Below are 24,257 nucleotides of genomic sequence, written 5' to 3'. Positions count from 1 at the left end.
GCAGCGGGGGAGGGGAAGCATCCTACAGGGCACAGGACAGCCTCCTCAGAGAATGACCCAGCCCGTGGGGCCTCGGTGGAGAGACCTGGGGCTGAGGGATGTGGCCTCCAGGTGTGGTCCCTCTGGCAGTCCCCGGGGCAGTTTCTGGGCCCGTCCAGGGGCTGTGGTGTGGCAGGACAGCGGCCCTGAAGAGCAGCTCCCCACCCCCGGCTGAGCTCTTTGGGCAGCAGCAGAGGCCTGAGCTCTGGGCTGGGATGGGGGAGAGCCAGGTCCATCCTAGGTCCCCACTCTGCCCCTTCGGCCTGGTGGCCCCCATGAGTCACTCCCCCCCCCCACCTCGTGGCCCTCCTTACTCCTTGGAGGCAGGAGGGGTTTCCCTGGATGAGCTATGACAATCTAGGGGTTGGAGAATCCTGAGAAGTCCTCCGATAATGGTCAGTGCCTGCGTAGACCTGGCCAGCGTGATTTGCCTGACCCCCAGGACCAACATGTCCTCCCCACGCGACTGTCCGGCCGGAGGGGCTCCGGCCTGTTCACAGATAGCTCGGGTTTTCTTTAGTTCCTCTCTTTTCTCTCTGCCCACCCCCGACCCCGCCCCGGGTTTCCCTTGAAATGCCAACCAAACAGACAGCCGCGAAAGGCAGCCCCAAACCACAGCCTTCCGGGGCTGCTCTAAGCAGCGGCCTGAGAGGCCCAGGCCGGGCGTGCGTTGGGCCATTTTTGGAATTCTTCAGGAGTGAGAGCAGCCCGGCTGTCAAGGGAGCTCTGTTCACAGAGGCCGACCCGGTGAAGGAGAGAGGGTGCGCTATTGTCTGGGCTGGGCTGCGGGCCGCAGGAATGCACTGGAATGCCGGCCCGCGTGGCACGGCCCCAGAGCGGGGCCTTTGTGTGCAAACACCGGCAGCCCGGCCATCCCATAAATAACGATGACCTCACTGCTAGGGCTGGACAGGCCTCCGGGTTCCAGGATTCTGTACTGTGACGGGGTGGGCACACAGGGCGGGCCCAGCTTCCCCAAGGAACACCTGTCACTGGGGGATCGGTTGTCCATAGGTAGATTGCTTTGACTGGGGGGCCAGCTGACCACCCCCCGGGAGGCTGACACCACCCCCTCCATCAGGGCTGGGGACCTCAGTCCCAGTCGGATGCTATGAAAGTGCACATGGGGACAGGGCGGGCGGGGGAGGGGAGGCGCTGGACCAGCCCACCCTCAGGGTGACGATGCCCACTCTGCCCACTCCAGGTGACATTCTGCGGTCACTTCATCCCTGTGAGCCGAGCTTTCTTCAGCAGCAAAACCAGGACCGCAGGTTAGATATTCCCATATGCCTCAGCCAGGAGGTCAAGGTCAACATCACCAACATCAACAAGGTCAGTGGTGAGTTAAGTCACGTGGGGTATGAATACTCGAACAGTACTTCACCCCAAGGTCCTTCTCACCCAAACCCGTGATCCCAGCCTCATCATGACATAACCTCAGACACACCCATCGAGGGGCATCCTACAAACACCTGACCAGCGCCCCCCACAGGTCTGCGAAGTCATCGAAAACAAGGAAAGTCTAAGAAGACGTCGCAGCAAAGAGGAACCTGAGGAGATGTGACGACCAGTGTGTCCTGCATGGGATCCTCGAAAAGAAAGAGAATATTGGGTAGAAGGTAAGGAAGCCTGGATGAAGTGTGGCGCTGATGAGCCGTATCGTATTGATACTGGTTTCCTAAGTGTGACAAACGCACCATACCCATCGTAGACGGTACGACTGAGGGAAACTGGATGTCTGCCAACTTTCTGGAAACTAAAACTGCTGTAAAATTAAGAGCATCGTGTACACTAAAGAACAGGCACCTGTGGCTACGTAGCAAGTGCTCAGTAAACGGGAGCTCTGATTATAGGTGCCAACCTTCCCCCCATCACTCTAGACTCAGACACGCGTGACAACTCAGGGAGAGACTTCTCACTTTAATCTGCACAATGGATGACACTGAAGTTATCTTATGATGAGGAGTAGAAGAAATAAGGATGCAGGAGTGCATTGTGAGGAAAAGCAGGGGACTAGACTGTGAGAACATTGAGAGCAAGGGCTGGGTCTTTGTTTCCTTGGTATCCCCGGGATCTGATCCAGAGGGTGGTGCACAGAAAATGCTCGACAAGTTTGTTGGGTAAAGTAAGGGAGGAAGGAAGGGAACACGAATAGTAGAATGAATAGATGGAAATGGGTGGATGAATGGATAGATGAATGAATACTAGATGGATAGATAAATGGATGATAGATAGATGAGTGGATTATGGACGGGTAGATGGATGGTGGATGGATGGGTGGATGGATGGTGGATGGATGGATGGATAAATGGATGGACAGATGAACGGATGGTGGATGGATGGATGGATGGATAAATGGATGGACGGATGAACGGATGGTGGATGGATGGATGGATGGATGGACGGATGAACGGATGGTGGATGGATGGATGGATGACGGATGGATGGATGGATGGATGGATAGGTTGACGGATGGATGATAGATGGATGGGTTGATGAGGGGTGGATGGTGGGTGAATGGCTGGATGGGTGAACGGATGCATTTGTTGGGTTCGGGAGGGGGAATTGGTTGGAAGCTCTTCACCCTCCACTCAAGTTGTGTCTTCTCCCTTGACAAATGAGATGATCTCTGGGATCACTATTTACCAAACCCAGGGCACCTGTGTTTACCTGAATTGAACTATCCCACACTGGGGAGGTGAGGATTATTGTAAAGAACTAATTTATCCCCAGGTGATGCTGTCAACACTGGCAACGGGGATCGCTTGCCAAAATAAGACAGTCTGTGTTCCTGTGAACTCTGAAATCCCCTGTGCAGGGTGGAAAGCACCAGAATCCTGGGGATTTTTCTAGAGTGGATTTTGTTTTCAGCGAGAAAGGGTTGCAGCCATACACAAGTGGTCAGAGGTGACCTGCCAAACCGGGAGCCCCTTTCTGATCCCTCGGGTCAGCCATCAGCGTGACCACCTGCCTTGGCCCAAAACGACAGGATCCTCCACAGACAGCTTGGCAAGGCCACGGCCTGACCACTCACCACATCCCCACCCGGCATCCCTCCCCCACCTCACGGCCCCAGAGTCTGGGGTGGAACACGAGAGTTTGAGGTCCTCCGCCACCGTGTGAAATCACAATAAACAGCAGATGTATGTCTTAGTGGGGAATCAGCTTACAAAACCATGTGTACAATAGATGCCCAACTTTGTAAATCTATAACCACCTGTGTAGAAATAGAGTCTGGAAGACCACAGAGAGCAGGTCTCCTAACCAGCGCCCATGGAGCCGAGCCCACGTGCGGGGCTCCCGCTGTAGCTGTCTCCACTGGGGTCCATGCTCTGCTGACCGTCCCACCTGGCGGCAGCTCGGGGATCCCCCTGCCCCTCTGCATCCCTGACACACCTGCCAAGGTCAGCCTTGTTCACACGGCTGCTGATGCTGCTGTGCTTATAATTGATCCATTTCAGTAACTGTTACATCAACCAATGAAATCTTAAGTGCAAAAGGAGTTATTCATTCTGTGGAAACTAAGCTTTAGGAAACATCGATGCCTATAAGTTGCTAAAAAAAAAAATAAAAAAGCTTCAACTGAGTGATGGGTTAAGGTAGCAGTAAACAATTGTGGTAAACATTCGTAACATTCTAGAAGAATCCTGTATTTGGACTGTGAATTCGGAATGTAGAACTCCAGGCAGGAGCAATACAAAATGAATGTACATTTGCACCACTTGAGGTTAAAACAAAGTATAAACCATGAGCAGAAACCGCCATTGTCCTTCTCCCTGTTTTGAATGGCGCGTTCCTTTCACCAGCCTCCTGACAGCCCGGCCTGGCTTGGAGGAGACAACATCTTCTCCTCGAAATGCTGGGCATGGCTGTTCTAGGATTGTAAGTGATTTTTACTTTCTTCTTTGTATTCTTCTGCATTTTGCAAATTTTATCCAACCGACATGTATCAATTTATTTTATAACCAGAAAGGAAAAATATGTTTAACCAGCATCAGCTCGTTCGGAGGGTCGCTGTTCCCAGGCAACCTCTGCCAGGAGCTGCACCTTCAAAGGTCAGGGTTGCTCCACCACAGTGTTGGGTCATTTGGGGCTGGACCGTTCTTGCAGGGGGCGGGGGATGGCGAGGAGGCTGTCATGTGCACGGTGGGGTGTTTAGCTCCTCAAGAGGCCAGCGGCACCGCCCCGCCCCACTTGGGACAGAGGAACGTCTCCAGACATTGCCAAATATCCCCTAGGGGTTAACCTCACTGGAGGCTGAGAACCACTGATCTAAATAAAAGAGCTTCTAGAATCCTACATGTCTGTCCTGGGCAAAGCCTTGAGCCAGCAGAACGTACCGGAAGGTCTGCTCCATTTCCCTAGACCCACCCACATTCCACACCCCACCCTGGGGACCCCAGCCTCCTCACTGTCCCCCCCCCCCCCGTGTCCCCTTCACACCAAACGTCAGACAGGTGACGCTCAAAATGCTTTCAGTTATCTGGATGTTTTGGCTTCACAGAGTCATACCCTGGACAATTGGAAACAGTGTGCGTCTAAACACCATCTTTACATTTTCACTGCTATGAGGTGCTGCACAAAGATCCTGGGTCTGTCTCTCCAGAAAAGGTTATTTCCCGAGGTGGATGGACCCCTGCGCTGGCCACCTCCTCCCACAATGGACCGACAGGGCAGGAATCCAGCCTCTCGGGTGTCACTTTCTTCTTAAGCTTCACTTGCTCTTTTTTCCATTCCTGGAAAGACGTTGGCTTTTTCTGAATCTGGAAAAACCCTCGAAGAATCCAGCAAAAGTCAGAAGCGTGAGGCAGGGGCCACTCCACATGGCCACACCCCCTGCCTCCCTGCGTGGGAGAAGATGCTGCTGCATCTCCCGCCCCACCCACCTTTAGCCATATGCTCTGGGTGGGGCCTTGCTAGGGACCCTGACCCTTCCGCTCCCCAGAAACAGGTTAGGCTTGACCACCTGTGGTCCCTCCAGCCATATCCTAGGGGTCTGGGCAGTGTACCCAGGAAATCTTTCCTATCAGGGTCCACCCGTTCTGAACCCAGAAAAGCCAAAAGGGAGCTGAGTGGGTGAGGCGTGAAGGTGAACGCAGAGGAAGCACGGGGAGGGAACATTCTGGAACGTCTGGTGGTCCTTCCCTGTGGAGGGCACACTGGGAGAGGAAGAAGGCGGACCGTGCCTCCAAGGGCCAGGACTTCTGGGCTTTACTGGGCAGACCACACGCCCAAGACTGACAAGGTAAGCCGTTGGGGGTAGGAAGAAGCATTAGACATTTATCCTTATTTTCTCATGCTTTGTTTCCCCAAATAACAGCTTTATTGATACATAATTCACATACCACACAATTCACCCATTCAAAGTGTACAATTCAGTGGTCTTTAATGCATTCACCAAGTTGTGCAACTATCACCATCAACTAATTTTAGAACATTTTCATCACCCCCAAAAAGAAATCTCCTACTCATTAGCAGTCACTCCACACCTGTCGCCCGCCAGACCCTCGTCACCACGAATCTACTTTCTGTCTCTACGGATTTGCCCATTCTGGACTGAATCCTATAATATGTGGCCTTTTGCAACTGGCTTCCTTCACTGAGCGTAACGTTTCATCTGTGTTGTAGCATGTACCTGTACTTCCTCCTTCTTAGGGCTGAAAAGTATGCCGTTACGTGGACTACCGCCGTCTGCTTATCTATTCATCAGCGGATGGGTATTTGCGCTGTTCACGCTTTTTATGCGCTGTGAACACTCACGTACATGTTTCAGCATGGACTTATGCTTTCATTTCCCTTGGACACATACCTAGAACTGCTGGGTCATACAGCCGCTCTGTGTTTAACATTTTGAGGAACTGCCAAACTCTTTTCCGAACTGACTGTGCTATTTTACGTTCCCACCAGCAACGAACCAGATTCCAATTTCTCCTCATGCTCGTCCACACTTGTTATTGTCTGTCTTTTAAATTTTAACCATCCTAGTGGATATGAAGTACATTCTAGGTACTTTCGCCATAAGCATCTTTGCCATAGACATCTTTGCTGCAAGCATTTTTGCTGCAAACATTTTCACCACATAACTAATTGGCCATAAGGCAAGTTTGCCATAAAAGATTAAATAACGAAAAATAAAAGAAGGACATTAAAGAGGACATAATGAAACATGAGAAATGAATAACAAAATTAAAAAGACTTTATCACAAAATACAAAACATTTGAATACACTTAAGATATGTGTAGATTCTCAACAGCACTGTGCAAATGATGGATTTTATTGTTTGAGTTGTACCTAAGCTCTTGTCTTCCAGGTCATTGTATTTTCTACAGTTTTTTTGCTTGTTGATTTGTCTCCTTGTTCAGCATCACATCTTTTCTTTTTCTTTAAAATTTCTTCTTTTGTTAAGAAAGGTGTCAGTTTCCAAACGCTAGGATGGGTGTTTGTACCTGAGCTCTGGACCATATGCAGTGACAGCCTCCACACTGCTATGTGCCCCTGACCTGCTGTCACATGTCCATCGATAGACATTCCAAAGTCCTATCGTGGGTTCAACTTACGTATTCCACGAATACAGGTTGTCTTTCCATTTACTTAGGTCTTCTTTAGTTTCTTTCAACAAATTTATAGTTTTTGCACTTGTTTTCTTAAATTTATTCTTAAGTCTTTTATTCTTTTTGATATTACTGTGAATGGAATTCTTTTCTTCACTTCATTTTTGGATTGTTCATTGCCTGGATGGGCAGAGTTTCAGCAAGAAGAGAGAGCAGACAGATGTGGGACCAGAGGTGGAGGGATAGCTTGCAGCCCAGCTCTACCAGGACCAGATGGGCCATCTTGGTTTGGGGGCGTGTCCCCACAAAAGATACGTTCAAGTCCTAATGCTCAGAACCTGTGAATGTGATCTCATTTGGAAAGAAGGTCTTTGTAGATGTAATACTGCAAAATTAAGATACATCAAGTTAAGAGAAGGTCATGCTGGATTAGGGTGGCCCTAATCCAATGATAGGATGAGGCAACTTTGGACATAGACACAGAGGAGATGCACAGGGGAGAAAGCTATGTGACCACGGAGGCTAGAGTGATCTGGCTACAAGCCAAGGAATGCCTGGAGCTCCCCGAAGCTGGAAGAGACAACCAAGGATCTTTACCGTGAGCCTTAGGAGGGAACACAGCCCCACTGATACCTTGATTTGGACTTCTGGACTCCGGAACTGGCAGAGAATAAATTTCTGTCTTAAGCCCCCCAAATTGTGGTCATTTGTTACAGCAGCCCTAGGAGGCAAATACCGTGGGCTAGGGAATGGATCTCTCCTCTTTCAGTTTCCTCACCTGGAGAATAGAAATAATGATATCACCCTGTGAGGCAGGAGCTGGGGACCCAGGCCTGCCAGGCTGCTTAGGTGTGAGCATCACCTGTAAAGGGGGAGGACCATCTAGAAACGTGCTATCACCTTGATCCTGTATTGCCAACAAGTCTTGGGGGAGGTAGAAGCCAGGGCCCACATTTTATGGAGAGAGGCAAAGCCCAGGGGTGAGATGTGAATGATGAGTTCATGGTCACGGGCACAGCCCAGAGATCAGCGTCCCGCCTGGACGAACGGCGTGCAAATCCTTCAAAGAGCCCAGGTCCCTGCTCAGGTGAATCTGGGTCATAGAGCGGCCGAATTCCCCACCCCTTGGAAGGCTCTCTTCAGCATGGCCTGTGATGTTGTACTGGTCGGATGGGCCAGACGGGCCTGACCCGTAGCCCCATGGCCCACCTGGCCTGGCCTGGCTTCCCGAAGGACTGCATCTCTCCTCTGAAGACACACCTCTACCTGCTGGCAGACTCGCGTCCTCTGGGGATGCCTCCGATGTCTTCCACCAGCTGTGAGCCACTTGGTGACACATCTCGGCCTTGGAAATGGGAAATGGCCACGCTGGTTCTCGGGAACCAAGGAGGTCTTGGGCCAAACAGAGACTGGGCTCTGCTCATGAGAAAGGGGAGCAGCCCTGGGACCTCAAAAATCGGCAGCCCATCTGCATGGAGGGGCCAAGGCGGAAGATGAGCGATTCATAGTCTCGGGCCCCTGCGTGGGCCCTGGGCTCAGTCGACCTCTCCGAGGTCCAGATAGTTGATAGTTAGGTGCCCGGGTCCATAGTGAGCCAGCGCGGAGCTGGGGCTCGAACCCAGGGCCCTGCATTCTGGTTTGCCTTCCTGGCCTCCCCTCAAAAGCCTTCTCACCCGATGAGGGATGCTGTGGGGAGCTTGGCATCCATCGCCTTTCACTTGGGAAAGAAATCAGAAATCCGTCAACTTGGAGTTTGATGGGAATTAACTAATACGTGGATGCCCATGTTTCTAAATGTTTTGTGGTGACATACAGTTGAAACGACTGCAAAGTAGTGCACTTATTCCGTATTCTGAGCCACACGCCTGAGGTTAGCCTTCCTGATACCGCACGTGGCTGGAGGATGACCCGCGAAGCCTTCTGTTTGCTTCTTGCCAAACGGCCCAACAAGATCGACGGTGGAGGCGTCTCTCCGTTGCCATAGGGTTATCGTTAACGGCTCAGGGCTCCGAGCGGAAACGTGAACGCGAGAGATTGAGGCATCTGGAAACGGCTTGTCATCACCGTCCAGTTGGGGGACCCTGGCAGCCACATCTGGGGGCCCGAACGCCGTCCAAGTCACCAAAGCAGAGGAAGCATTTGCTTCCCGATCGTGCCTTATATAAGCTCCAAAGGCCCCGCCAGAAGCCCATGGGGGCGTGCCACGATTATTATCCCGATTTCCCAAATTTCCCAAGTGTCATTTGTCCCCATCAAGAGGAAGGTGATACTTGGAATTAGCCCCTAACTCGTCCATTCAATTGGCAAGCAGCAAAGGGAAGATGCTCGGACCCCCGTCGGACGCCAAAGCCAGATCCTTGGCACGCGGCTGTCCTGACTCTGTAGCGGAGGGACAGAGGCCATGGACCACAGGTTGGAGGTCTGGGTGCCCACCAGGAGGGAGACCCTGGCGGACGGGTCTGCCCTGCCCCACGGGTGGTGACAGTCAGCAGGGACGGGGCACGGGGACTTTGCCTTCTCAGCCTGGGGTCTCCTTGCGTGAGCTGAGGTTTAGGGGTCTGAGAAGAACCACGGAGGGGGAGGGGGAGGTGACTTCAGTGTCTCCAGCCACAGGCCGGCGTGTTCTCTGCGCGTCGGGGCTTGAAGCGCATCTGGCCCCGCATCTCTGGACACCTACAGGTATGAGGAGCTCAGCCAGCGGAGACGGCAGCGCTTCTGCAGGGCCGCGATGAGCGCCCGACCTGCGTGCTCTCTGGTGGCCTCGGCTTGGGCTTTCGCTGAATCTTCCAGCAGCCTCCCGGGTACCCCAAGGGTCCCAGAGGCCGGCACCGCCCACCGCGCGGGGAGGGCTGGGAGACCCTTGAGACCACCCGGAAGCGCAGGGACAGATTTGGGAGCCTCAGGGAAGCACAGACGGCGGGGTCCCTAGTGGGGCCCTTTCCCGGCATCTGGGTGCAGACGTGGCGGAGGACGTCTCTCTGGAGCCGCAGGACGTCTGCCTCTGGGATGGATCCACCTAACACGTGATGGGCGCGTCTTTCAGTTGCTGAGTTGTTTGATCTACGTGGTGCTCAGACATCTGAAACTGAGCTGCAGACACGGAACAGCAGGACCTGCCTCTTGGCGCCCAGGAGTCCTTCCCGGGGATCCGAGCATTTCAGAGCCACGCCTCATCCACCGCCCGCCAAGCATCTCTCCACTGGTCTCCATGCGCTCTGGGCAGACCAGCCAGGTCCGCCTAGCAAGGCTTTCCCCCTGTCCCCAGTGGTCCTTTTACTCCCCAAGGCCCTCACCCCCAACCTCTGCATCCTCCCCTCCGTGGCAGCCCGTTGCTCCCCTCCCCACTCAGCGTCTGCCCATCAGCATCCCGCACTCACGGGGTACCCAGGGCCCCAGGGCAGGAGTGGCTTACCTTGCTTCCCTTCCTGCCCAGCCAGGGTGAATGGTAGACAGCTAGGAGGGTCTTTGCACAGACCCTGCCAAGCTAGACCTTCCAACCAGCCCTGTTGGAGCTGGCAGAGGGCTTCCTGCCTGCCAAGGTGTGTGGTTTAGGCAGCATGTCCGGGAGCTGGGTTCCCGCCTTCATTCCCTCCCTCCCCCACCCCGCTCCCTCCTTCCAACGAGCACTGGCTGGACCACCCAGCAGCCCTCCCTGCTCACTCGAGATGCCCTCACCCTGTCTCCATCCAGACCCTGCCCCTGGGCTCGGGGCTCCACACTCCTGGGTCGTGATTCCGACCTCTCAGCGTCTTTCTGGAGGCTGCGGGGAAGGCCTGAGTGTTCCCTCAAAGGCGATTCTGGGGGGCGGGAGTTGCTGAGGGAGATGGGGGACGGGAGGTGGGTTGAGGATGCGAGGGTGGAGGTGGGGGGTCCCCAGGGGTGGGTGTCACGTATCCAGAGTCCTGGCCCCGGGACAGCCACGTGCTGGTGAAGGAGAGCCACCCACACAGGCAAAGCAGGAGGTTTTCCTCTCTATGAACTTCCCGCTCTCTCACCCAACTCCATCCTCCAGAAAGGACAAGGGAGCGTGTGCCCTCTAGGCCAGACAGCGGAGCCCTCTCCTGTGAGGACACAGGCCCCTCCGGCTCCTTGCGGGGGGTGCGCATCTTTGTGGGTGAGGCCCCCGTGCCGAGGGCTCTGTTCACAAAGCCGTGGCAAGGCTGGGGAGACCAGGGCACCACGCGGGCCAGCCTGCGGTCTGGCTGACCTCAGGGACAGCGTGCTGAGGCTGTGCGAGGGCCGAGGTGACACCCTGCTTGCACGGAGGGGAGCGAGTAGGCCTGAAGAGAGAAGGGAACTCCTGGTAGAGGATGAACCTCTGCTTGAATAGCCCTGGCGTTGGAAGGTCACTACCTGCATGGCCTGCCCGCCCATTTGGGGACATTCAGCTGCGAGAAAGGTTTTCCTGCCTCCAGCTGAAACCTTGCTCCCTGGAGTGTCCTCTGGCCATGGCCCCGTCCCCTTCCACACAGCGCCCAGGAGACACTTGCCAACCCCAGGCTTGGCCCTGGCTTTCCCACCAGCTCCAACACCCCTGGTTTCTCTGCGACACCTTGGTGTGTCCCTTCAGGCCCAAAGCAAACCGCCCGCCCCGAGAAGCCTGGGCCTGGAAGTGCTTCGTGGAAGAGACACCTGCCGATGGCTTTCCATCCAGACGCCAGGCCGCAGACACAGCCTCTTAGAAGGTGCAGAGAATCAGCCTCCAGAAGGCTCCAGGGCGCCTGGAAGCCTCTGGCAGGAGGGCGTGGCGAGCTCCCTGTCTGCCACCCTTTTCTCCAGGCACCTGGTCCTGCTTGTTTGCGACAGCAGCTCCCGGATCAAAGTCCCACCAAGACTCATAAACTGAGGAACGTTCCAGCAGAAAGGGCACTTGGATCTCAGGCAGACAAAAACAAACACACACACAAACCCCAAGAGGGTTGGTTACACCTTGGTCCTGCCCTCCTGCCTCTTCCCACTACTCAGCCCTCTGGGCCCTCTGGGATCAGTTTATCTGAAAACCACAGTTACTGTAGCTCTCAGAGTCACCCTGACCTTGGGTCCACAGACGCACCTGCTCAAATCAAGTCAAACAAACCAGCTGTTTAATTCTGGGGACATGAGAGGCACATCTGAGTTTCTGGGTGTCCCCACCCTGGACGGTTCCCTTAACACACAGCCCTGGGGTGGCCACTGGCCCCAAGGCCTCCAGCTGGGGTCGGCCAGCCCGCTCCTTCTGTCACTGCAGAGGGCTGAGACAAGGGCTGCAGGACACAGAGGAAGGAACTGGGCTCGGGCCCCCCAGGAGGAAGGAGGAACAGAGGTGTCGGGAAACTTCCTCCAAGCAGTTGTGCGGGTCCCAAGGGCAGCGAGCGAGCTTCCCCGGTACCTGTGAGCAGCTTGGCTCCGAGTCAACGGGAAACCAGGACTCCAGCCTTGCTCCAGGCAGCATTTCTGGAAGGCACCCTGACCGCATCACCAACCTGCTTAAATAGTCATAATTAAACACGGTGCTGAGTGAAAGAAGCCAGCTGCAGAAGATTACATACTGTCTGATTTGCAGGAAAGCCCAGAGCAGGGAACGTCTCAGGGAGACGAAGGTGCGCACGCCAGAAACCGGATCAGCCCGACTCGCCCCCCCTCGCTCCCATGCCTGAGAGTCTGATCCTGCCACAGCCTCCAGGGGCCCCCGTGCCTCCTCCAGCCCTGCCCACAGGCCCTGTCAGCCGCTCCCCACGGGCCCTCGCTCCTGGCTCCCTCCTGCCACAGGGCCTTTGCACATCTCGTCCATTCCTGTTCATCCTCCAAAGCTCAGCTAAACCGTCCATTTCTCTGGGAACCCTGGGATGCTGACCTCCCTGCATGGTCAACTCCCAGGAGCTCCAAGTACATCTCCTTGGCTACCTACCATCGTTACCATCTGACATTTATTTTTGTCTCTCTCCCACGAGGATGAGAAATCTGCCACAACAGAGACTGCATCTGGTCTGTTTCACCACTGCACCCTGGGCCACCCAACACAGCGCCTGCACAGAGAAGACCGTCAACAAACACTCGTTGAAAGAAGGGAGAAACTCTGTGTTCCCCTAATGACGCCCCCCGACCACTCTGCAGCCAGGGCACTACGTGGCTAGGTGACCTTGAGCCCCCAGTGCAGCCTCATCCTCCCTCAGCACAGACAGCGTTTCAAACAGATGGCCTTCGATTTCCCTCCGAGACCTCAATCCTGCGACGATCTCCCCGTCTCCTTGTGCCTGGTGTGGGTGACAGCGAAGCCAGTCAGATCCTCATCTCCTCGCTGGTGATCTGTTTTTACCCCTGGAAGCTATTAGGAGTTCCCCTCCATCCCTGCTGTTCCAAGTTTCCTCCAAATCAGTCTTTGAGGTGCATCATCTCTCGGTTTCCTTTTCGATGCTTCCCCTTTTCAGTCATCCTGCCTGACACCGGGCAGACCCTGTCTGGCTGGAGATTCACATCTTCCATGGTTTCTCCCACCTTCACCTGGTCTTTGTCGGGAGTTCAGAACACCTGGATCCACCTTCTGCGGTGCCTCGTCCTCTTTTCTGTTTCAGTCTCACGGTGCTTTCATTCCGGCTCCTGGGAGAATTCTTCAGTTTGTACTTGCAGCTCATGAACACGTTCTTTGGCGAAGTCCACCAGGCTATTCAGTGCATTTTGTTTTTGTTTTCAACAATCAAATGTCTAACTCCCAGGCTCCCTAACTGCTCCTTTATTGGATGTCCTCCTGCCTTGCCTGAAGACGGGAATACTTACGTATGCGTGTTTAAACTCTTCTTCTGTTTGCCCCGTTAACTTTATTTCCACAGGTGCTACTTTTTCTGTTTGCGGGTCTGGTGTTCTCGTTACACAAAGGCCTAGTGATCCCTGGTTGCCAGGGCAGCACTGTGGCTGGGATTGCCTGTCCCTTTGCCCACTTTGGTCGCGAAGCCTGCCTCCCACGATGGGGTTGGGGGCAGGGAGCTGGACGAGTTCCCCTCCCTCCTGGACCTGCCTCGCCGGACCTGGCACTCACCCTCACTGAATTGATGGAGCAAACATCCTTGCTGCTCCCACCTGAGGGCAACGAGGATGCCGGGGAAAGGGGCACACCATCTCCCGCCTCCCAGGCCCCTTGTTCTGGTCTAGGGTCTCTCACCCTCTCTCCACACCGCCCCCGTCCTCATGGCGGTCTTCTCCAAATGCTTTAGGGATCTTGCTGGTTGCCTGTAGCTATTCCTGTCTCCTTCCCATCTTTCTACCCAGGAATCCTAATGTTTCCAGTTCACTAATGGCGATCTTTCTTATTACACATTCATGCGATTTCCTTCGCCCTTTCACTGGAGTTTTGTGAGAAGGAGGAAAGCTGGGGCACTCGGTCTGCCATCTTGATCGGATCTTCCCAGAGGAATATGCAAGAACCCCGGAGACACAAGGAAACCCCCTGTGGAGGGTCATGTCAGGTGCATGGTGGCAGGGGAGAGGGAGTTACCCTCCTCTGCCTGGTCCTTTCAGGGAAGGTCTGAGCTACACTACTGAATCCCTTATTCTCACCAGAGGACTCACCAATGATCCTTATTCCCATTTCCAGTGACACTTAGAAGGTCAGGTAAGACACCAGTGACTGGGGCCGCAAATCCAGGTCTTCCATTTCTGAAACCTCCTCTGATTCCCCCTCACCAGGTTGCCCATGGTCTACAAAGGCTCCATTATTAGCATAACCTGGTCTGCTGATGGCCACCAGGCTTCTGGAAGAACCTCTCTGCAACCCACTGTCTGAGGACGGAGAACAAGTTGCCTGGCTTTGCCGTGCCTCAGTTTCCTGACCTGCAAAAAGGGTTGGCAGGGTTTCCCTGGTGGCGCAGTGGTTGAGAGTCCGCCTGCCGATGCAGGGGACGCGGGTTCGTGCCCCGGTCCGGGAAGATCCCACATGCCGCGGAGCCGCTGGACCTGCGCGTCCGGAGCCTGTGCTCTGCAATGGGAGAGGCCACAACGGTAAGAGGCCCCCGCGTACTGCAACCAAAAAAAAAAAAAAAAGGGTTTGCAGCCACCTTGCTGGGTGTTGTGAGGACAGTTGAGGCAACACAGGCCAAGGAGGTTAGCACACAGCAGGAGACTGATAAATGTGAGAGCCCCTCCTCCAGTCTCCTCAGAGCCATAGTCAGGGCCAGGCACTGCCACTCGGGGGCCACATTCAAGAGTCCAGGTTCCAGGTCATCCCAGAGTGGAAGCCAAATGGACAGCCTCGGCATAGAGCCTGGATGGTGGACGCTGGCTGTGTGCTCATGGACTCAACCCTCGAGCAAAGACTAACGACGGGACAGCCCCCAAAGCAGGGCTGGGTCTCGGTGGAACAGGGCAATGGACGGAGGGTGCTTTTCCCGACCGCCCACGTGCGGCAGCTGTGTGGTTCGCATGAGGTTGACCCCACTCTGAGCTCCAAGACTGTGCTCCGCTTGGTCTAAGCCAGTCATAATAACCTCAACTCCCTTATCAGGGTGATTTCTTAAGGGATGAGAAATCACACCCAATCGGTGCACGGCATTTCTCTGACCCAATAGTGGCTGGCACAGGTCAGTCCAACCAGAGCAAGGCTCCGGATTTCAGTTCACTAAGACCTCTCTCTTGCTCTGACCAACCAAGGATGTAGGTGCAAAGCTTGGAACTCCTGCAGCCACTTTGTCGCTATGAGGCAATCCAGGCTGACAACCACCCCCACACACAGAGGCAGGCAGAGCAAGAGAACTGCTGAAGCGTGGAACCCCAGACCTGATCAAACTGTACCCAAAGCCCACCTGCCCCAGAGCTCACCTGCCACCAGACTTCTCAGCTGTGTGAGCCACTTTGAGGTGGGCTTCCTGCTTCCTGCAACAAAAGAGCCTAAACTGATGGAGAATCCCAAGATGGATCTGCTGTCATTTTAAGACCTGGGCCTGTAGAATGTAACGAGTCTCTCTACCCAGTGCCTCAAGATTTGATTTCTTCTGGGTCTGCCATATGGGCTGAACCCATCGATCGATCAGTGGCTCCTGGGTGGTTTTCCATAAACCATCAGCTGCACAAGAAACCAGGGCCTAGAGCGGGGCACAGACTTGTCCGAGGTCACTCAGCTTGTTAGTGCCAAACCCAGGATTCGAACCTGGGCATTCTGCACTCCAGGGCATTTCTGCCCAGGAATTCAGCCAGCTGGCCTGCCCAGACTGACCAGTTGAACAGACTGCTAAATTGAGACTTTGCAAAACATGCGTGTTTCCAATTGCAGAGCGCTGTTGTGACTTTGAAGCAGTGTGCAGCCTTCCCCTGATGTGGCAAAGGACGGAGGTGGCCGGCCTGGTATGGAGAGCATCTCAGAAGATGCTCCGCAGACGCCCCAGGGCACCCACACTCTGGAAGGAGATCAGAAAGCAGCCTCTCTCCCGAGGCCGCAGGCGGCTGGCTCCCCACTTGAAAGGGGCCCCGTATCAATTTCACTTTTTTTCCTTCTTTGTGCCTCCCTGATGAGAAGACGTTAGAGTTCAAAATAAATAGATGTGTGGCTGGGTGGATAGATAAATAGATAAATAAAGCACGGGTTTGTTCCAGGAACGCCGTCCCTCTTCCCCTCCCAGGGGCTGGAGGAGATGTGGGTTTCCAACCATGGCGGCCCATCTTCTTGCTAAGGCGCTGGGGAGCGGGCAGCGGTACCCCATTTCCTGAGCACCTTCTAGGTACGGGCCCCATGCTTCACTTACTCTCGGTCTTCAAGATGGCTTGGGGAACAAGGAGGCATCACCTGGTGGGCAGATAAGGCAATGGGGTGGATGGGGAGAGAGTGACTGGAGCGAGGTCACGGGCCATCGAGCCACAGCACCGAGGTCAAACACAGGCCTGTCAGGGTCCAGAGACAGTCCCCACTGTCCTGGGAGCTGCAAAGAACTAGCAGCCCACACAGGGACAGAGGGCTCACTCAGGAAATGACAGCAAAAGCCATCCCAGATGGAGAATTCTCACCCCCGTGGAATGTGATTGAGGACAAGGCCACCTCCCAAGACCCTCTGGGTCCCCAAAAGCACAAGGCAGAGGCGTCCTCGGTCACCCCTCCTCAGCACTGAGGCCCAGGGCTGGTCGTGCAGGTTGGAATACATCCCTATGTCCCAGGGGTTGTCAACAGCTGCTCTCCAAGGAGCCCCCAGACTCTCCCCCTGATCCAGCAACGAAAGGGTTAGTACCTGGCATGGGGAAGTGGGGCCCTGGGGACCTGCTTCAGGAGTCTAATCACCGTTGATGAGAACAGCTCCACAGGGCTCTGCTAGGGCCCACCAGGTCCTCAAGGAACCTCTCCACCTTGCTCCACTCCAGCCAGGGTCCCCTCCTGTGGCTCAGCAATGCCGGTCATAATGCTGCCCCAGGACCTCTGTACCTGCAGTTCCCCAGCCAGCCTCCTCCTTCCACTTGCCCTGGGGTCCCTGTCCTGCATCACCTCGCTGGGGGCAGAGGAGGGACTCCCAGCCCCTGTATCCAAGAGCAATGTCCAAAGAGAAGGTTCAGCCCAGGCCTTGTTCCCTGCCACATCCCGTGCCTAGAACACACACCCAAGGCACACACGCAACGGTGTTGAATGAATGAGTTGAACCAATGAATGAACGCCTGGCTTCCCTGAGCCCAGCTCTGTGCTCCAGGCTGTGGGGCAGCCGGGAGGGAGCGGCAGGGGCCCCTGCCCTCCAGGAGCTTGGGATGGGTGGGATGGAGACGGGAGGGGCAGAGGAGGAACAGGTTAAGGGGCACACGGCGTGTGGGAGTGAGGACGCCTGGAGAGTGCACACGTGCACGCGCACACACACACAGACACACACACACCCAGACCAACATCCGGGACAAGAACAAGGTGCAGAGGCCCTTCCTGCACATCCCCCCGCCCCTGGAATGTCGTCATCCCACCCTCAGACTGTTCTCTGGCTCCCGATCCAAAAGCAGGTTGTCAGTGCCCTGAATCCAGGGACAGGCCGTTATCAGCCACCAGCCGGGCCTCGTGGAAGCTTATCAGAGTCTCTCGGTCACCCATGGGGAGAGCTTGGTGGCTGAGGCTCTGTTCTCTGGGCCTTGGGGTTCCTCTCGGCAGGTCATTGATCCGGGGATGTCACCTGCAGCTTCCTGGAGCCCTGGGGTTCTGTGAGCATGCCCCAGGGACTACCGGGGGCAGGGGTGGTGGGCTATAAGTGGGAGGGGCTCCAGGCCCCCAATTCCCTTCATAACTATTATATTGGGAGACCTTGTAGGTTTCCTTTGGAAGATGACTCTGGCCCCAACCAGAGTGGATGAACCTTGAGGACATACCGCTGATTGAAAGAAACCAGTCACATAGGACGAAGAGTGTGTGATTCCACTTCCAGGAGGTCCCTGGAAGAGGAGTCAGATTCATAGAGACAGACAGTAGGAGAGTGGGCACCAGGGGCTGGGGGAGGGAGGAACTGGAGGTTAGTGGAAGTTTTTTAAATAAAAATTGTGTATGTTTAAGGTATACATAATGATTTGACATATACACAGGGAAATGATTACGACAGTCAAGTAATTAACATCATCTCCCCACATGGTTCCCTTTCTTTTCTATGGTGAGCACACTTGAAATCTACTCTCCGAGGAAATTTCCCATGTTCAGTGCAGTGTTGTGAACTCTGGTCATCACGCTGCACAGCAGATCTCTGGACTTAGTCATCCCACGTTAACTACGGCTTTGTTCCCTCTGACCACCATCTCCCCACACTCCGCCCCCCGCCCCCGGCCCCTGGCAGCCACCATCCTACTCTCTGCTTCTACATATTCAACTTGCTTTAGATTCCAAATAGAAGTAAGATGGTGCAGCTGGGGCAAAAGGACCTGAATAGACATTTCTCCAAAGACATACAGATGACCAACAGGTACACGAAAAGGTTCTCAGCATCACTAATCCTCAGGAAGACACAAATCAAAACCATGCTGGGGTACCACTTCACACCTGCCAGGATGACCATGATCCACAAAATCAGAGACGAAGCTATAACAGTGTGAAGGTCCTTCATGCCACTGAGCTGTCCGCTTAAAAAGGGTTAAAATAAAATTTTTACGTGTATTTTACCACAATAAAAAAATAAAACTCCACCCACAGCAAACTCTCAAATAGGAAATAATCTTTTTTCCTCTAAAATCCATGTAAGAGAGGTTTGCCAAAAGGTCCGTGAGACCTCGTCTTCTAAGAGTTACATGAGAGTGAAGTGAAGCACTTGAAAAATTAAAATTAAAAAAATGACTCTGCGAAGAAAGAAATGTGTTTACAAAGAGTGTGAGAATCACTTCTCTGTTTCACCCTCCACAACAGATGCAAGAAATGATCCAGAATGTGGTGGATCTGATCACAGCATCTCACAGCCCCTTGTCACCCAAAAAAGGTCTGACACTCCCAGCGTCCTGGGCTCCAGGCTTCCAGCCACCCCAAACCTTCTGCCTCCCAGTCCTGCCCAGAGTCCCCTCTCAGTCCAACTCGGGGCTCCCATCACCCAGGCACCCACCCCTTCCTCCCTCAAACCACATCCACTCCATCCCTGGGCACCCAGGTCCTCCTCCAGAATCCCTGCTCCAGCCACAGGCCCGCAGCTGCCTGCACAGCCTGTGGAGCTGAGTTGAGCTAAGTCAGATCCTGTTTCAAACCCTTCTGCTATGGATGGAATGTATGTGTCCCCCAGATTCATACCCCCCTCATGTGACGGTATTAGGAGATGGGGCCGTTGGTAGATGGTTAGGCTTAGATGAGGTCGTGAGGATGGGGCACCAGGATGGGATTAGTGCCCTTATGAGAAGAGAAAGAGATCAGTGTTCTCTCTCCCTCTCCCTCTCTCTCATTTCCCAGGTGAGACACAGGGAGAGGGCGGCCGTCTGCAAACCAGGAAGTGGGCACTCACCAGGAGCCAAATGGGCCAGGACCTTGATCTTGGACTTCCAGCCTCCAGGACAGTGATAAATAAATTTCTATTGTCAATTTAAGCTGCTCAGTCGGTGGTGTTCTGTTACGGCAGCCTGCTGACCGAGACACCTGCAAAGGTCAGTTGTACTTGAAATCCAGAACTTTCACCCAGCCTGGCATGATGTGGCCCCGGACCCCACACTCCAGCCACACTGCCCCCAACCCCACTTTCCCTTGAACGCTAAGCCAGCACCTGCCTCTGGCTGGAACGTCTTCCCAGCTCATAGCATGCATGACTCCTCCTGCCTCCTGGTCTGGGCTCCCCGGGGGAGCTTCTCCCTGCCCCCACTGACGCTGTGGTCCGATGCCCATGCGTTGCCTTCACAGCACTGGCTGTGCTCAGTGGGCCAGTGGATGAATGAACGAATGAACGAATGACTAACTGCTTCCTACCTCCACGTCTCCCACCCATCGTCCCTCTGTCTGGAGCATTTCCTGAATTGCCTGGTTGGGGCCCCAGCTCATCCTCTGGTCCCAACCGTCCAGCTTGCATTCATTCACTTAAAAATGCATCATGAAACGTTATAGGCAAACATTTTTTACCAGCCAAGTATGTGGAAGCTTTCTACAAATAACAGCAATCCATGCTGGTGACTATGAGGCTAATTATGTAAATATAACGTACACGTATACAATTCTATCGTTATACATATATGGGAATACAGGGAATCTACCAATCAGGCCTGACGCACTTGGCGTAGTTCTTCCAAAATGTAGCCGACAGCTCGGGAGAGGCGGGGTGTGTGACGCATCACATGGCATCACCGGCCTGGGACGCGAGCCCAGGTCCCACCTCATTCCATCTTCTAAACGCTGCACCGCTGAGCCCGCAGAGCCAGGGAGGTGCACCAAGGGGACCGAGGACCCCAGGCAGCTCTCCTGGTCCAGGGACCTCTGTAGCCTGAAAGTCACACCTTTTCCCTTTGAATGCTGCAAATCAACAAAATATACTCAAGAGTGTCCAAAGGAGCTTTTGCTCCAAACACCACATAACGTTGTCCATCCTGAAGGTTGTATTTAGGTTTGAGGCGATTCACAGAGGAAACTGGAGAAATTACGGGGTTGCTAAAGGCCTCGTAGGTTCTGAAGCTTGAGAAGCCTGGCCTTGTACCCAGTGGGGGCCCAGGGAGTAATTACTGAAAGTCGGGGAGCTCCTTGCTCCGTTCCAACCACAGGGTGGTTGTTCCGGGGAACCTCGATCTTCTGGTGCAGAAACCCCCCAAATGAACCCTTCCTGCCCTGATTCTCAGCATGCAAATCTGCTTCCCTCCTGCCCCTCCCTGCTCCCCTAAAGAAAGGCCTCCCGTGTCCCCAAGTCCCCGATTTCATCTTTGAGGGCGGCACCTTCCTTGGCTTGGAGGGTCCCGACCCCAGCACGGCGGGGCTCCCACGCCCTGGATCCCAGGGGCACATGGCCGGCAGACCTGCTCTTCTCAGCCAGGCGGTTCTTAAGGCTTTGAGGAAGGCACAGGGGGAAAGGAGACAGGCTGGGATCCGGGGACCTGGACCCAAGTGCAGGCTGGGATGGGGGACCTGGCCCGAGTTCCGGCTGGGATCCGGGGACCCAGACCCAAGTCCCAGCTGGGATGAGGGGGACCCAGACTCGAGTCCAGCTCTGGTCCCTTTGGCTAAGCAACCGCCTGCACCTCACCCCGTGGGCGTCCTCGGCTGTAAAGCGGGATGACCGGTGACCCCTCGGCAGAGTTGCTGGGCGGGGCTGCGTGCTCTGAGCACCGAGCCGCCTCTTGGATTAGGTCGGATGAGCCTCTTGCAGCTACTTCTAGGGCTACCCCAGCGCCACCTCTCTCCAGCTCTCCCCGCCTCTCCCAGGGCCGGTTTCTCGAGTCCGCCCACCACGGGCATCGTGGGTGAAATGCCTCCTCTGCACTTGTCCCTGCTCCACCACTGACGGCTGGCACGGCCACCTGTCCCCTCCTGCAGCGTCCCCCACCCAGGGTGAGGGACATGTCGCAGGTGCAGCTGCTCCTCCCTCAGGTCCCTGCGCAGGGTCTCTCCCAGGAGCCACTCGGAGTGCGTTTCTTCAACGAAGGAATGAGTGACCGAGTGGATGAAGAGTAAATGCTTCTGTTCCTAAAGGAGCCCCGGACGTAGAAGGAATCGTAGACTGTTTTCGGCCAAGAGGAAAATGCACAGTGAAAAAGGTGATGGAAAAGGCCTCCGAATGCTGGCGGAATCTGCGGACGCCCGGTTTGCTCCGGGCGGGAGCTCAAGGCTCCATCTCAGGGTCAAAGGGTGAAACTTGATTCCTGCCCGCCCAGAAGGACAGTCCTCACGTCCCATTCACTTCAGAGACAGATGGAAGCCCAGTGCACATGGTAGAACCCTGGACACGACTGGTCAGTAGGGGCGGTGAGTCAGTGGGCTTCGTTCGCTCAGCCTCACGGCCCCGACCCACCCATCCCCCACCCAGTGGTCCCACCGTGCTGCAGGGGCTCCCACGGGGCTCAGAGCCTGCAGCCCAGCCCTGGGGGGCTGGGATGGTGGTTATGACTGCAGGCAGAAGGGGACCAGCCCCCAGACTGTGGAGCAGGGCTCCCCCTTTCCTTCTGGGGGTCAGACCCAGCAGAAAGGCCGGAACGTGTGGCTGAGGAAGACCCTGCAGAATGCGTGTGGCCCCTTCTCACTGGGACAAAACAATCTGTTCAGAGACCTTAGTGAGAGGACGCAGGTTTGGGTAGGTACAGCCTCAAGCAGCAGATTCCCAGGCATCAGATTTCCTGACTCACAAGTAACCCACCGAGAGCACGGCCCGGGGACTGAAGCCCCAGATCGGCCGTGTCCAGGGCCAGGGAGGCAAGGTGCTGGACCAACCTCAGAGGAAGCAGCGGGGGCCTGACATCATCCGGCCCGGGCACTTGCTGCCCGGTAAGTCCCCACCTCTCCCCAGCCCTGCTCCACCATCAGAGCCAGCCTGCAGGCCACATCCGTGTCGGAGACTCCAAGGGCCCCCAGTAGGCAGCGCGTGGCCTGCACACTGCAAGGTACGCAGCGGCAACTGGATCTGTCATGTGGTGTGAAGGATGGAGGGCCAGAGAGGCGTCTGCCGGGAGGTCCACACGGCCGACGTGGGTTGGGAGAGCAGGTGGGGCTGTCGCTTCACTGCATGGCTTACTTTTGTGTTTTATTCTTTTCTTTAATTTTTTAAAATTTTATTGGAGTATAGTTGATTTACAGTGTTGTGTTAGTTTCAGGTGTAAAGTGATTGTTATACATATACACATATTCCTTCTTTTTCAGATTCTTTTCTCATATAGGTTCTCACAGGATATTAAACGGAGTTCCCTGTGCTGTACCGTAGGTCCTTGTTGATTATCTATTTTATAAATAGTGGTGTGTGTGTGCTCATCCCAAGCTTCTGATCTATCCCCCCTCCCCCCACGTTTCCCCTTTGGTGACCATGAGTTTGTTTCCGATATCTGTAAGTCTGTTTCTGTTTTGTAAATAAGTTCACTTGTCATTTTTTAAAATCAGATTCCACATGTGAGTGATACCATGCGGTATTTGTCTCTGTCTGTCTGGCTCGCTTCACTCAGTGTGGTCATCCCCAGGTCCAACCACGTTGCTGCAAATGGCGTTCCTTTGCTCTTCTTTCCGGTTGGGTAATGCTTACTTTCAGATTTTGTAACCACGGGAACGCATCAGCCGTTCAAAAAATGAAACTTTACAGGTTTACAAAAATCGACAGAGATGTAAAATTGCATGAATACACAGAAGACCCCGATTGACATTTCTGCAAGGCCAGAGTGTTGCCCAGACCTCTGTGAGAGCACCCGGCCGGTGGGCAGGAACCTCCGAACACAAGGCCCTGCCGGGGAGGAAGTGGAGGGATGACACGTGAGGGGCCCCGAAAGCTTGGAGTGCCCTGGCCAGGATGCTGAAACTGGGCAGGCAGGCTCTGTGTCCCCCCGGGCACCCTGTGTGTCTGCAGGGGGCCATCCTTCACCCTCGGGGCACCAGGCTCCCCAAGACCGGAGACCCCTTGCTAGAGCATCACCTAATGGGAATCTCAGAGAAGGGACTGAAAACCAGCGTGACCCCCTGCCCAGCCTCCACCAACAAATGCAAAGACTCGATAAGGAAGAAACACCTCTTGCTGAGTGCTTCCCCGCCCTTTCCAAGGAGCCAGTTCCCCTTCTGGGAACACAGCAGTTGCCCTGAAGGGAAAGCTCTAGGCAGCCGCGCCAGCCTTGAGCTGGAGCCCAGGCGTTGGCCTGGCAGGGAGGCCCGGTGGCCCAGCTGCCCAACCCCGCGTCCTGGGCAGCTCCGTGGGAATCCCCTGGGGGCAGAGAGCGGCAGCGGAAGCGGCAGCTCGTGCAGAGCAGGCTTTCTCCGGTTCCCATGGACGATCCCCTCAGGATGACCCGGATCAAGCTCCCCTGGCAAAGCCATTTGGCCTCCAAGTAGGAAAAATGCTGCTCCTGTGATGCAATGCTTTGCAGATATTAGGGAAATGTCTTGGGGGCCCACCGCCACCTGCCCCTTTTCCCTCCACTCTCCCCCAACCACACGTGTACACACACACACACACACACAAACACACACACACACACACACACACAGCCTGTGCTGTTTTCTCTAAACTGACGCTATGCGCCTTAGGGACAGCGAGAGCCTTAGAAACCTGTCCTTTGCTGCCACCACTCATAGTGCTGGATGGGACCAGCCAGACTGGAGGAGACCCTGCTGGCCAAACCCT

At 54.9% G+C, this 24,257-nt stretch overlaps 1 long non-coding RNA gene across 1 annotated transcript; it reads left to right on the top strand.

Annotated features, from left to right (window-relative positions):
* The first annotated feature begins 966 nt into the window (after positions 1-966).
* LOC137231199 (uncharacterized) lies at positions 967-1,660 on the top strand. Its single transcript, XR_010946406.1, has 3 exons — positions 967-1,053; positions 1,244-1,371; positions 1,532-1,660. It is a non-coding gene; the product is annotated as an uncharacterized lncRNA (long non-coding RNA).
* The last annotated feature ends 22,597 nt before the right edge of the window (positions 1,661-24,257 follow it).

Source organism: Pseudorca crassidens, chromosome 9, assembly GCF_039906515.1.
Source record: "Pseudorca crassidens isolate mPseCra1 chromosome 9, mPseCra1.hap1, whole genome shotgun sequence".
Classification (NCBI taxonomy): Eukaryota; Metazoa; Chordata; class Mammalia; order Artiodactyla; family Delphinidae; genus Pseudorca; species Pseudorca crassidens.
This window is presented reverse-complemented; position numbering and strand designations above follow the sequence as displayed.